Raw genomic sequence first — 5,852 nt, 5'->3', positions numbered from 1 at the left:
CAGAAAGCAGGGTTTGATGGCAGTGTGGTGGGGAGGAGAGGAATGGGAAGGGAGGGCCGAGAGGGTGTCCCCCCCGCTGCGCTCACCGCGGGCCTTAGGTGAGTCTTTTGTCCTCTTGCTCCCTGCCTCACATTCATAGTAGGTTGCTTGCCCAGATCCTTGTGTCTGCCTTCCAGGCAGATAGAAGGAAAGAAGCAGAGAAGGGTGGCACCGGAACCGGGGAGGCAGCCTGTATGAGACCCCCCCCCCCCCAAACCAGCTCAGGGCAGGTTGTCTGGAGAACAACTGGCTGTATTCCTGCCCTAAACAAAATATTCTGCAAGTGAATAAACGCTGCCTCGGCACCTAGGGGTGTCTGCCCTGCCTCTTCCCTATCTGTACAAGGGTCAGGTGATAATCTATTTAAGGAGCGTAGCATAGAACTTTCCATGTAGTGGACACAGTGTTGATAGCCGCTAATGATATAAAGTAACCCTCCTCAGCTACCTCTGAGAGTCATAGTGGAGGACAGGGTGAGCACCTGACCAAGGCTAAGAGAATTTTTCTTTTGAGCAAAGTCTATCAGGTACGTATATATCTAAACTCATCGAAATGTATATAACGCTAAATATGTGCAACTTTTTGTATACTGATATTTTCAATTCAGTTGGAAAAAACCAAAGAGTATTGATTGAAAATGCTTCCTCTCTTGGATTTTCATATTCATCCAGAAGTTTATGCTCCTTTGTTTTAAAATCAATTTAATTTTTTTAAGAGAGTTATTTTTTATTTTTATTTTTTGGTTGTCAAATGATCCTTTACTGAAATATTTCCCTTTGTAGTTCTTAACTAGCTGGGCATGCCACTATACCACTATTGATGTCATGAGTTTGGTGCCCATCAACATTGCAGTCCACAGATTAGGCAGTCCCCAGGATCTCTTTTATGATTCCAGAGAGTTCTCCTGCTAGAGATCAGTGCCGCATCTGTTGGACAATGTTGACAACTTATCAAAAGTGATATTTCCACTGTGGTTGATGTTTTTCTGCTTCTTTCTGCCTTTTAGTGGTTCCTTGAGGGCTTTGATAATTAGGGCAGAGGCAGAAGTTTCCACTTCAATCTCGGCCTGGGTCAGTTTCACTGTCATCCTCAGACCCTTCCAATCACCAGCTGCCTCGGTGATGTCATCACCAACATTTTTTGGAGATAGACCCAAGGGGTCGATCTTTGGAGCCAGGACAGATCCGGCGCCGACTTCCCCACTGGTGCACTTCGGATATACAACATTGATCTTGTTGGGGTCAACTTGGGCCACATGGTGGAGGTGACTGGTGTTGGATGAGCCTAGATTCAGGAGAACTGAAAACAGTTACACTTTTGCCTCCTCCCAGCTGAAAGCCAAAAGCTAGGATAGTATTATATTTACAAAAATATCATGAAGGTAGTATAGAGGGTTCCCATATATTCCATACCCTGTTTCTCTTATTACTCATTAGTAACATCTTACATTAGATGGTGCATTTGCCAAAATAAATGAACTAATATTGATATATTAGATTATAGACCTAAAGTCTATACTTTATGCACATTCCCTTAGTTTTTACCTACTGTCCTTTTTCTGTTTCAGGATCCCATCCAGGATACTATATTTTATTTAGTTGTCATGTTTTCTTAGGCTCCCCTTGGCTGGGATAGTTTTTCACACTTTCCTTGGTTTTGATGATCTTGATAGTTTTGGGGAGTACTGGTCAGGTGTATTTTAAAATTTTAGAATGCCCCTCTACCAGGGTTTGTGTGATGCCTTTTCTCATAATTAGACTGGGGTTTTGTGTTCTTGGGAGGAAGATCATAGAGGTAAAGAGCCATTCTTGTTAAAAAAAAAATTAAAAAAAAAAAAAGGGGGGCGCCTGGGTGGCTCAGTCGGTTAAGCGGCCGACTTCGGCTCAGGTCATGATCTCGCGGTCCGTGAGTTCAAGCCCCGCGTCGGGCTCTGTGCTGACAGCTCAGAGCCTGGAGCCTGTTTCAGATTCTGTGTCTCCCTCTCTCTGATCCTCCCCCATTCATGCTCTCTCTCTGTCTCAAAAATAAATAAACGTTAAAAAAAAATTTTTTTTTTTAAAAAAAGAGCCATTCTTACATCAAGGGTACATGTTCTCAATATGACATCACTGTTGATATTGACCTTGATCACCTGACTGAGAAAGTATTTGTCAGGCTTCTCCACTGTGAAGTTACTCTCCCCCCTCTTTTCATATTTTGCTTATTGTTAAGAAGTCATTATGTACCATCCCCACCTGGAGAGTTATGAAGAGTTCTGCTCTACCTTGTGGAGGGCTGAGTATCTACATAATTTATTTGTAATGCTGCATAGGAGATTTATCTCTTCTCCATAATTATTTACTTATTCAGTCATTTATTTATATCAGTATGGACTCGTGAATATTTACTTTATATTTTGGGCTATAATCGATTACAGTTGACTCTTGGGTAATACAAGGGTTTGGGTGCCGACCTCCTGTGCAGTCAAAAATTTGCATATAACTTTTGATTTCTTAAAACTTTACCAATAGACTACTATTGACTGGAAGTCTTAGCAATAACATGAATGGTTGATTAACAAACAGTTTGTATATGTATTATATACTGTATGCTTATGATAAAGTAAGGTAAAAGAAGGAAAACATTATTTAAGAAATCATAAGGAAAAGACAATACATTTACAGTATTGTACTGTATCTATTGAAAAGAGTTCACAGTTAAGTGGACCCACACAGTTCAAACCCATGTTGTTCAAGGATCAACTGTACAACATCATTTATGTTGTCGCTCAAATTGTTCCAACTTTGGCCATTGGGAGCTTTTTCAGTTGTCTCTTGTGTCCTTTGAACATGCCCTCATCAATATATTTTGTTGTTTGAGCGTTTCCTTCCTTTCTGGCCTTCTAAGATGCTCTAGGTTTGCTTTGTGTATTTCCTGCCCTAGTCCTACAACACCATTTTTCTCCAGGAAGCACAGTTTCTTTACATCAAAAATGATATTAGAACCAAGATCTGGGTGCTAGGTATGTTCCTTGCTATTGAGGTGTCCTTGTTTCTAAGTCCTCTCAGGGGACAGAGAAAGGAAATATATGTGTGTATACTATATAGTATACATACTATATGTGTGTATACTAACCCACGTGGGTATGCCTGTGCTTGCATGCAGATATATATCCACTTGTGTCTATATTAATCTAAACATGAATTTATACTATTTCACCGACTCTAATGCATTACTGTATGGAACATTTTAACCTCCTTCCCTTGCTTATCTGTCAACACCCACCTCAAAAGTGAAAAATATGGCTCTTACTCTCTGTATCCTGGAAAATTATTCTCCAAAAGTTAAGGAGAAATAAAAACTTTCTTAGGAAAAAAAACTGAGGCAATTCATCACTGTTAGACCTGTCCTCTAAGAAATGTTTTAGAAGTGCTTCAGGTAAAAGGAAAATGAGATAGTGACAAACGGGTCTACATAAAGAAAGAAAGAAAAAGTATTGGAGAAGAAAAAAAAATAAAAGTCAAATAGAACCTTTTATTTTTCTTATTTTTAATTAATCTAAATTTTAACCATTTAAAGTATAATAGTAACAATTATTGAGTGATTATAGCATACGAATAAATAAAATAAGTGAATGACTGTGGTTGTCTCATGTCAGGAACCAGGAACTCCTTGAACATGACCTTGAACGCTCTTTTTCCCCATCAAGAGTTGTCTCTGTTGTAATCCTTACAGCATGTGATAACATCTTGTGGCAGATATAGCTTCCTCTCAGTGCCTCGCCCCATTTTGTTTGTCTAGTAAAAGTAGAACAGGACATTAGTCCTTGCAGTGGCTGGGGAATTGGGAGGTAATAGAAGAAGAAATCAGAAGGAGCTGGAGACATCTGCCCAGTTTTATCAATGGGAGCCATAGGGGTTGATATTGGGAGTAGGAGGGCAGAGTCACATTTGAGAATACGGTAGGTGATGCTATTTGAACATAATGGAGTACTGCAGAGTCAAAGTTTGTGACCTGGGCAACCAGGCATAGCAAATTTCCAATCACCATTCTAGTTAATTATTATTATCAACTTTCCTGTGTCCTTGATGGGTTTTGGGGGTCACTGCTGAATTCACCCGGGACATAGATGCCCTGCTACCCTCAACGGGCTTGAGTGACTTAAGGTACAATCCTTCAAAATTTTGAGTACATGAATTGAATGAAGTTGTATGAGCCTGCAGGTTAGCTCATGTAAAGGTGTAGGGATGGCTGTCTCCAAGAATATTCTACTGGAGAATTTAGGAAAGGATAAACTGGGTTGGGACCCTGCATAATACACACAGCGCAATGCATTCTTGTTGATGAGTGGAGGGAGAGATGACCATAGGAACCCCATAAATATATTAGAGGAAACAGTGCTTATAACAAACTCACATCATTGTGGAAATTGCTGTACTGGGCTTTCACTTGGACAAAACATTGAGGGTTAGAGTGAAATGTCCCTACAACTTGAATGCAAATATCTCTTCTGAGATTTCATGTCATAAAGTGAAGAAATGTTTTTTCTTCTTAGTGGTTATTACAAGAATTCTTTATTCAGAAGGGACATGGATTTTTTTTTGGGGGGGGTGGAATTGGTTTTATAAGCCTATTGAGGGGATAGAAACAAGCTTTAAGGACATGGGTTTTGGGCTGGTGCCTAGTTTCCATGAGGAAGAGAAAAGCTCTGTTTAATAAATGGGAAGGGGAGGAGTTTAATGTTCCTAAACAGACAAATCCAGGAAGAAAGAAAAAGAATCAAGAAGGATTGACTCCCATGGGAAAGGATGATTAATGGCTCTGGAATTGAGAGCAGATCCCAAAAGAGCAAATAGAAATTTCTGATAGCTTTTTGTTTTGTTCTGTTTTTATCATGTTGGGACTGCATGATAGAAATCCTCTTTGCCATCTCCTCTGTAAAATTGCCCCCAATCTGGAGTGTGTGGATTGGGGGTGGGGAATTATGAAGGGAAGAGGCAGATCCAGACAATAGACTGAACCCATGTAATTGATGAGAGAAGCTCTTTGCCATAAGTCACTAGGCATGACAAGTTGAGTGTGTGTGTTTTCCTGATCAAGGCAGGATAAGTGAAGCCTAAAAATCCTTTAAGTCTTGGCTGCATATGAAAGAAAGTGTAATAATAATTAACTTATCTGTGTGAACCAGAGTGTGAAAAGTTCACAGTACCAACATATCTCTTATTGTTTAGGAGAGCTTGTCAAATTTGCTCTGACTTCACAGGAAGACATGAGTATGTCCATGAATGTGTCCATTCTGGCAACCTATATTCATAATCCTGTAAATAATGAAGATGAGAGATGAAAGCCAGCAGACCTGTTCTAAAAGAATTGCTATAGTAATTTCTTTTGGCAGAAGGGAAATTATATCAGAGGGAAACCTGAAATATCAAGGATGAAGGAAGAGCAATAGAAATGGTAAATATTTGTATAAATTTGAAAGCAAATATTATAACATTGTCTGTTGAAGTTTTCAACACGTATAGATGTAATACTTCAGATAACTACAACATAGAAGGGAGAGGGAAAAGGGACCTGTATAATGGTAAGGTCTATATATCTCACTTAAGGTTGTAAAACATTGACTCTAGATTTTTTAGTTAAATATGTTTCTCATAATCCCCAGAGCAATCACTAAAACAGACAAATGAAATGCAAGAAAAAAAATATACACAGAGAAATATAGTCATTTATACAACAGATAAATAAAAATAGAATATTAAAAAGTATCTGAATATTCCCAAAAGAAGGCAGGGAAAAGGAAACAAAAAAATGAAAAAATGACATAATAAGCA

The 5,852-nt window shown here is 39.0% G+C and overlaps 1 pseudogene; it reads right to left on the bottom strand.

Annotated features, from left to right (window-relative positions):
- Nucleotides 1–485: 485 nt before the first annotated feature.
- Nucleotides 486–1,845, bottom strand: LOC125933137 (60S ribosomal protein L12-like; annotated as a pseudogene).
- Between the last annotated feature and the right edge of the window lie 4,007 nt (nt 1,846–5,852).

This window comes from Panthera uncia, chromosome D2 (genome assembly GCF_023721935.1).
Source record: "Panthera uncia isolate 11264 chromosome D2, Puncia_PCG_1.0, whole genome shotgun sequence".
NCBI lineage: Eukaryota > Metazoa > Chordata > Mammalia > Carnivora > Felidae > Panthera > Panthera uncia.
This window is presented reverse-complemented; position numbering and strand designations above follow the sequence as displayed.